The sequence below is a fragment of the Ochlerotatus camptorhynchus genome, unplaced genomic scaffold, assembly GCF_037179485.1.
Source record: "Ochlerotatus camptorhynchus isolate MF236.1 unplaced genomic scaffold, CSIRO-AGI_Acam_v1.1 ptg000274l, whole genome shotgun sequence".
Lineage (NCBI taxonomy): Eukaryota > Metazoa > Arthropoda > Insecta > Diptera > Culicidae > Ochlerotatus > Ochlerotatus camptorhynchus.
In genome coordinates, this window is record NW_027040763.1 from 6,189,049 (window position 1) to 6,198,744 (window position 9,696).

Below are 9,696 nucleotides of genomic sequence, written 5' to 3' on the forward strand. Positions count from 1 at the left end.
GAGTTGATGACTAACAGAACAAAAATGAGAGCTAAAAGATATGCGAAGAATATCAAAATTATAACATATATTGATATTAATGAGAACTGCTTGATAACTTATTTTGATATAGATATTTTATTTAGATTACAAATTTAGTTATCAACATGTTATTGCATGCATGCTGAAAAAACAAAATAAAAATACATCAAATTTTGATGTCATCATGAGTTATTAAAAGGCTATAAAAACGCACAGTGGAATCGATTAAATGTTCCATAAACTATTTAATTTTTTTTATGTTAGAGGAGCATAGCGACAAGTAAGCTTCTTCTAGTCTTTTGAGCCAAATTGGATTTCGTTTTCTTTCATATTCGCCTTTTTCCTTCTGTGAAGTTATATTTAGTAGAGAGTCGCAAATTTTGTGATATTCTCCATACTGCAAAAACAGTTTTCCAACCACTGGAGGGGAAAAAACTCTCGGATATTTGATAAAACTACCACTCAACCAAATATGGTTTTTAGCACAACAATTAATTTTGGAGAGAAGGGAGTACGCTGATAAAATCGAGCAAGTTATTTTGTTTTTATAAATTTTGAATTTTTTTTTTCTCAAGCATTTTATAAAAATCTGTATAAATCTGTATTGTAATTTAAAAATCTGTGATAAATCTGTATTCTGTATCGGGTCTGTATTAAGATTAAAAAATCTGTATAATACAGATAAATCTGTATAAATGGCAGCGCTGGCTGGGACGTAAACAAAGCGGACGGTGTGTGAAAACAGACAAACGTCCATCGGCGGGGGAAAAGCAAGAGAAAATCGACAAACTGGCTGCGTACGGTATATGTTCTAATTTTCTGTTTTGAATTGGCCGTTTCAGGTATAGACGAGTGCACGGATGGATTTGAGTTCACTCACTCGACAAAAAGTGACACAACAGCGGGGCCCTGTTTACTCTAAGAGAAGAGGTGACAATAGAGATTGCTAAAGTATGATTGTGTCAGTGATTTGTTTTCATCGGGAAAATTTTAAGCTATGAAGTTTTTTTTCCCGATGAAAACATTTTGCGTATACGTATACGTGACGTAGTGTGCGTACGATAAACGTCAGCAATCTCTATACGGGGGCAAAAATGAACCACTTTTCTGTCAAACGTGAACCAGCTCGTGATTGGCTGATTTGATGTGCGTAAGATAGAGATAGACATAGATAAAGATAGAGATAGAGATAGAAATTAAAGAGTAAGAAGCCAATTGTCACCTCTTCCTGTTATAGTGTTTACTAAAAATGAACACATGAAGAATGCTCGCGTAACATTTGAAAAGGGCCTATCAACTTTTGTAAATAATTTTCTAGGTCCTTTTCACGAGAACCGAAGTACGCCCACGCAAACCAAGAGCACTATCGGGAAGGGGAGAATTTCCTCTGCTCGGTGGTGTTGTTAATTTGCGTGTTCGTATTCGGTTCGCGCGAGAAAGGTTTAAAAAGTTTTGTGTACATAAGTTGATAGACCCGTTTCAAATGTTACGTGAGTATGATTCATGTGTTCATTTTTAGTAAACAGGGCCCCGCTGCTGTGTCACTTTTTGTCGATTGAGTGAACTCTAATCCATCCGTGCACTCGTCTACACAATGAGGAGCGCAGAGACGGGCAGACGTTTTCAGCTTAATTTAGAAGCTTCATTAAGGAGTTAAATTAACCGCTTTGTCAAGCAGTTTTGGCATGACTTTCTACCAGCGATTCTACAAAACTGGACCAACTAATTTCTATTTTTTTTATGAAATGCACAAATGATGGCTACTTTTCTCGTGGTTCTATAAGAAAAAATCTCAAAATAATGTTTTAGTTCAAAGTTCGAGTGGTAGTAAACGTCATTTCAAGTGCTCGAATGAAGTGGTTAATTGAAACTAGACCCTAAGGCCTTTCGCAATGCTGTTGTATGTTATAAGGACTGTTTCAATTTGAAACTAGAACCACAAACGAAGTGACAGACGACTAACTGATTTGAACAAAGTTGTTTTTGTGTATAATGATTCTTTGACAGTGTGCAAACAGTGTATCATTTTGTCATTTTTTTTTTATGCATTTCAGTTTTGAGTAGAGTGAAAGAGATAGAAACAAAACATTATAATACATTTGGTGAAAATGCTAGTACAATCCAGTAGTAGCAACAATCAATACGAAACTAACGATTTTAAATTGACTTACTACTTGACTGCCTATTGGTCCCAAGCAAACGATTAACGTATCCCATTCTAGTCGAAATTCTAGTACTACATAATGTTTGTTTTGATTCGCTATGAAAGTTTGACAGATAAAATGAGGGGTTCGTGGATTCTCCTATGTTTCGAGGGGTGAATCGATTAGCTTGGGACCGAAGAGAGTACCAGAGCTTAGCCAAAAGGTTGAGCACGTTATTTCGGGACCTTCTTGTCTTAAAATTACCTCTGTGGTAAAACCATAGAGGTAACTCTATAGGCGTACTTTGGTTTGCGTGTAAAGGGCCTTAGAAAGTTTGTTTACAAATGCTTTTGTGCCGTTATCAAATGTTTTGTCTGATTTTGTCTGTGGTATGTTGAAATATTGTTAACTGTGCTTTTAGTGAGTCAACATAACAGTACATCGCGAAATATCCAGTTGATGCATATTAACAATTATTTTCGTTAGTAAATAGTGCTTAACTTTGATACCGCTACCTATGAGTCCCACCTTGGGACCTTAGCCATAGTGGTCGAAAAAAAGTTTGTTATGATTGTGTGTAGCTCCTCCTTTGCTTTTTCGATGAACAAGGATCAACCTTGCTGCGTTTTTTTTTTGAAGAAATTTTAAATTGACCGCAATTGAGAAACATAGTGACGGCGCCGGTGATGTAGTGGTTAGCGTGACTGCTTTCTAACACCCCACTGGGTCTGTGTTCAATCCCAGCCGAGGTCGGTGGGATTTTTCTGAGGCATAAAAATCTCTGGTCACGTCTTCCTTCGGACGGGAAGAAAAGCTGTTGGTCCCGGCCCAAGTGTGTTGAATGGGTGCGAAATCCTACGCAGGTGTGAAGGTGCCTTCCTGCACATTCGATTGCCGTCAATGGATGGCAATCGATGTCCGTCGGTGATTGGCACCGATGTCAATCATACAAGGTCTGGAACAACAGGCAGCTTGCTAGTGTTAGAAGCAAAAATGTTATAAACATTGCTGAGCAAGCGAATGCCGATGTCACGGCAGCACAACATTCCATACTGCGATTAAATAGCAGACGTGTCGTCACAGAAAACAGCTGTTTCGTGTAAAATAATAAACATTGCGTTGAAATACGACCACCACTAGACATTTTCACATTTCACTAATACCAATAAGCCGGTTGGGCCAGACCTTGTATAATTGACATCGGATTGGCACTAGATTGCGGAACAGAGACCGACGTTAAATCAAGAGCAACATGTGAAAAGGGCATACAAGCTTGTTGTGATTCACAACACTTTTGTTCTCGATTCCATGGAAATGTCATATGAAGGGCAAATCCTATGAAGCATCAAAATAGCCATGACGAAATGTAGCAGTGAAATATTTCATCACTTTGTTCCACTGAAAAGAATTGAATCTGTATTTTGTTTCCACTTTGTTTCAAATCACAAATGACGATGGTTTAATTATTATCTAGTATATGAAACTGTATAAAAGGCCAAAGATTTTAAATAAAATATTCAGTAAATCAAAATACTCCGAGTAGGCACGCTGCCTCTCGGAGGCAAGAAAAATCATTAGTTTTGATTGGATTCGCAATTCGAGTTCACTGTACCACCGCCGAGCAATTGGAGTCATCCTCGTTAACCGAAAATAACACAACGTAGGGCCTCAACATTGGATGAATCATATGTTTTTTTTTTTTTTTTTTTTTTTCGGTGCCTTGACCAGATGCCTAGAGTTGTCTGTTGAACTATAGCGTCTACGTCCGTGTTGGATCACCCGCATCCCCGCGGTATAACCTGCGTCATTTTATCGGACCGCTGCGTCATTTTGCCGGACCCCTGCGTCCACTGCCGGACCCCTGCGTCCACTGCCGGACCCCTGCGTCCACTGCCGGACCCCTGCGTCCACTGCCAGACCCCTGCGTCCACTGCGGGACCGCTGCATCCACTGCCGGACCGCTGCGTCCACTGCCGGACCCCTGCGTCCACTGCCGGACCGCTGCGTCCTCCCCTTCGACCGAAGCGTCATCCCGTCAGACCGAAGCGTCCTTCCGTCGGACCTAAGCGTCCTCCCGTCGGACCGAAGTGTCATCGGACCATAGCGTTGCCAGATCGTTGCATTGAACAATAGCAGCGACAAATAAAAAACACCATGGGGGTATAATTTCATTTTTATACATAAACTCAAAACATTCGTTTTGGGGCGCCGGTATGATCGATCGTGTGCCATCGGCGTCGGTCTCTACTAGATTTGAATATTGAAACAAAGTGGAAACAAAATACAGATTCAATTCTTTTCAGTGGAACAAAGTGGTGAAATATTTCACTGCTACATTTCGTCATGGCTATTTTGATGCTTCATAGGATTTGCCCTTCATATGACACTTCCATGGAATCGAGAACAAAAGTGTTGTGAATCACAACATCTTTTGTAAACAAACCTTCTTATGCCCTTTTCTCGCAATCCATATGACACCTACGCAGACCATCAACATCACCGGGTAGGGGAAACTTTCCCCTTCCCGATGCTGTTTCTGGTTTGCTTGGGCGACCCTTGGTTGGCGAGAAAAGGGCGTACAAAGGTTTGTTTACAAAAAGCTTGTATGCCCTTTTCACATGTGGCTCTTGAAATAAAGGACAAAAGAAGAAGAAGAAGAAGAAGAAGAGAAACGTGTTGAAATCTTGAGTATTGCAGGTATTGATAAGCGGTCGATTTCAGTTATCGTCCTGCTTACAAAATTCATGCGAATAGAACGATGCAAAGTCAGCTCAAAACATTGCATATTTTTTAAATGATACTTCTGACTCTTGTTCCAAATTTTGCTGCTTCTCTCTGTATTTCAAAATGTATGCACTTAATTCCAAATTTACGCGGTCGTGTTTTTAGTCCCACGAAACCTAATGAAATCAAAGTTTGATAAAGAGAGAGAGAGAGAGAAAGATTATAGATTTCAATTTAATTCCACTACCTTATTTGCTTATCCTTGACAGATACGCGTATTTCATCTACAATATGCAGACTTCTTCAGTGTCTTGTACTAATACTCTACAGTGTCTTGTACTAATACTAGACTAGATAAGCAAACAAGGTAGTGGAATTAAATGGAAATTACAAATCTCTCTCTCTCTCTCTCTCTCTCTCTCTCTCTCTCTCTCTCTCTCTCTCTCTCTCTCTCTCTCTCTCTCTCTCTCTCTCTCTCTCTTTATACAGGTATTCCACTAAGACGCCCACAATCATCAGGATTCAAAGTTTGATACAATTGGTTCTAAAAAATTAGAAAGGTTCAAAGAAGGTGATGTTACATACATGATTTTCCTAAGTTTAACACAGTTTTGCTGTGTGAATCAAGGCGATGAATTTGTTAAAGTTAGCTATATAATTATAAATAAAGCACATAAATGGTTAAGGAAATAGTAAGACACCAGTTCTGGAGTGCTAGCAACACATAGAATTATAAGCCAAGGTAGAATTATTTAAAAGAATTGATAAGCCCCTTGATCCCCTTTCTCATTTTATGCTGGTATAACCAATTTGACAGATTGATGTCCTTCTATACTGCCGATCAGGCTTGCAACTGATCATTACAGCTAAAATGCTATTTTTCGGTATTATGAAACAATGGGATACTATAATGATATTTTTTATTTGTAAGATGCAAGAAGAGGAGATAAAGTTTGTATATGACATATAAAATTTGTCAATTTTGCTTTCAGAAGGTCACAACTAGCGATTTTATGATCGCTGATTGCTCGCTCATCGCGTTGCTAATCGCTAGTTGTGACCTTCTGAAAGCAAAATTGACAAATTTTATATGTCGTATACAAACTTTATCTCCTCTTCTTGCATCTTACAAATAAAAAATATCATTATAGTATCCCATTGTTTCATAATACCGAAAAAAAAGTATTTTAGCTGTAATGAGCAATTGCAAGCCTGCTGCCGATACTTGCATAATTGTCCCATCTTTGCTTGATTTCCTATTCATATGGGACAGTTATGCTTTTATGGGCAGTATACCACTGCCAGTATATCTCTGAAATGGGGTCGATTTTTGATGATCGAGTTCCACATACAGTGGGTGCAAAAAGTATTCGTCTTGCCTACATATTTCTTAGAAATGGGTTCGTTTTCAGCGTTTAGGGGACAAGGAAAAACATTAGTGTTGACATATAGTAGAAAATGAACCAATAAATCTTAATTATTAAAAATTAATAACGGAAGTCTATTCTTGGTGACAAGAATACGATTACTAAATAATTCTTACTGTTTTGTATGCTCAAAAAGAACTCGTCCACATTAAAAGTATTCGTTGCATTGAAATGTAAAACTGTCAATACCTCTTTTAACGCGTTTTGTAGTACTTCGGCGTATGACAGGATACTGTGTATTGTTATTTTGAAAGCTATCTGAGGAAGGTATAGTCACTGTAGTAGAAAAGCTAGCAACATGGGTCGGAAAGGAAAGGAGACGACCCAGAGCGAACGGAGACTTATTCTGCGTCTTCATAACGAGTGCAAGTCAGCGTACGTGATATCCAGGCTTATAAGTAGACCCTGTTCGACCGTTCAATCGATTATTGATCGCTTCTGCACAACAAAAACCTTCCAAAATAAACCACGGAGCGGTCGTCCTCGGGCGTTGACCGACAAGGACGAGCGATTTATTGTAAGGGAAATCAAGAAAAATCCTAAAACCAGTGCACCCAAGCTTGCTAGTGAGTTAGAACGAAGAAGAATCAAGGTATGTACCAGTACAGTTAGAAATACCTGCAAAAAATATGGGTACCATGGCCGAGTAGCTCGCAAGAAATTTTGGGTGAATGAAGCAAACCGTAAGAAACGACTTGATTTTGCCAAGGAACACCGTTTTTTTATGTCCGGGAAACTAATTAAAAGTAGTGATCGTGGTGGGAATAAACTTAAACGAAATAAAAGTCCGTGTTCACAGTTGGAGGTATCACAAGCAAGTGCCGTAACCAAACTTTATTCCTTTCGCTTTACAACTGTCAAAAGGCTCACAGATCAACTGAGTCATTTTTCGCTCTCCCTCGCTTAACGCTTATAACGCTTTTCGCCCGCACGCTCAAGGCAGATACCTCACGTTTGAAGGATGAAGTTTTTTGGAATCGTGTCATATTTTCGGATGAAAGCAAAAATAACATATTTGGTTCAGATGGCCGACTCACGGTATGGCGGAAAAAAATGCTGAGATGCAGCCGCAGAACCTTGTTTCAACTGTGAAACATGTTGGAGGTTCTGTTATGGTGTGGGGGGTGTATGAGTGCTGCAGGTGTGGGAAAATTACATTTTATTGAAGGTATGATGGATCATAAGATGTATATCAGCATTTTGAAAGAACATTTGAATGCCAGTGCTGAACAATTTGGCTTACAAGGAACCTACATCTTTCAACAGGACAATGATCCAAAGCACACAGCTCATAATACTAAGCTGTGGCTGCTATATAATACTCCAAAAAAACTTAAAACGCCCCCACAGAGCCCACCCAATTGAAAATCTTTGGAAAATACTGGATGATGAAATCAGGAAAAGGCATATTTCAAATAAAAATGAATTGAAACAAGCTTTGAAAGAAGAATGGGATAAAATTCCATCCTCCGTCACAACCAATTTGGTCAGATCCATGCCGCGAAGGTTGCAAGCAGTTATATATTCAAAGGGAAACCCAACCAAGTATTAATATTCACTTTTTGCTTTTGTTCTCAAGACTGCATTGAATAAAAACGTATGTAGACGAATACTTTATGCGCTAGACTGCCAGTTAAATATAATTATATATTTCTTGTGTTATCGAAAAGCGATGTGTTTCTGTTGATTTTAAATAAAACAGATTTTTGAAATAATTTTCTATCAGATTTGATCACTAGTTTTATTTGTTTTGCCCCTAACATGATTTTAAAAGCCATTTTGTAAAAAGCATGCAGCTAGACGAATACTTTTTGGACCCACTGTATGTTATGCGTGCTACAAAGATCTTCACTGACCATACCAACTCTTCATACGCGCTTGTGTGAGGCAAAGCGTAATTTGGATCTTTTTTTTTATTAATTTAAGCTCTATTGATTTTACGAAGATTTTCCGGAACGAGATCTATAAATCGAGATACATCCAAGATTCCGAAGACTTGCGATTCTTACAGGAGTAAAATCCGAAAACATTCGTTATTGGATCTCACGTGAAATGCTTCTGAATGAACTGAATCTGTCAAATAAAATTCAGATAGTTTCATCTGGGCGAACCATGTCTCCTCCCAGAACAAGTATCCTCACTTTCCCCAATATGAAAGACTGCAGTTTGACAGTTCAAAACCATTCACGATACTCCTCGACAGGATTTTTCAAAACCATTAAACTATAATACGCAATTGAAAGCTCAACAACGTAAATAGCTTACAATGAAACAAGAATGACGTTCCAGACCATGTGGCCTGATTTCCCCCATGTGAAACACATTACCGAGAATCGCAAGTCTGAACCGGAGTGAAGGCTCGCGTTAATTCAAACTAAAACAAGACAGGATGGTTTCGTTTATTCGTCATCCTGTAATTCTGCAGACTTAAGTTTTATGTTTCCCCAGTGGGGCACCTGTGGATGACCAGTTCGTTCGGAGAAGTGTTTTTCGCTTCACAATCTAACCACCAGCTTGACAACCGGTCAGTTCATGTGGCAACTTTCATAGAAGATTAGCTTGGTGGGTGACTGTTTAACTATTTGATCTATGATAATACGGCAACAATCCGCCTGGTAAATAGGAAATTTTAATGACGTGTTGAGAGCGAACCAACAAACTCTTTTATGATGTTGAATACAGCCAAAAAAATATTTCAAAGTCCTCAAATCGAAACTTAATGTAGTAGCAGTTTTACTTGATAATCAAGGTTTGTCCTTCCTTTCAATGTTTCTACGTACCTATGTAGAAAATAAGAATCATCATGCTCGCTCATTCCTTTATGCTTAAGTATTCTTTGCCTGTTACAATTAGGTACATATATAGGTACACATGTCAATCAGTTACCTCACTTTGAGCTGGCATTGTTTTGTTGTTTCCTTCTTTTGATGCATTTGTGCATCGTATATACCTGTGTATGTTTCTCTCAATCATGGGAATAGTACTGAAGTTGTCTTTTTACTTGTTTTCTCCTTTCACGTGCTCTTGCATAATGTTATAATTCTTTTCAGGGTACAGATTTATGCTAGCTTCTGTCTGCAGTGAGATAAGCCTTTTTTTGTAAAATGTACCCTTTTTTAGAAGAAAGACCGTGATAGCGTCAAATCCAGGATTAACCAGTTCACGTTTTCACAACGACCGGCCGGCTGATAGGTGATGTAGACGTAGCAACTCCACTCCTATCCTCCGCCACTATCAACGCGTCATGATCGTTGGTCATCGGTACCTATAGGGATCGAGCAAAGCACTGGGGTTAGCGAGGGACGAGGTAGTTTGTTGTGATTGCCGTTGATGGACTATAGCTGCTGCGGTGGCTGATGTGGACTCATCATCGTAGCTCG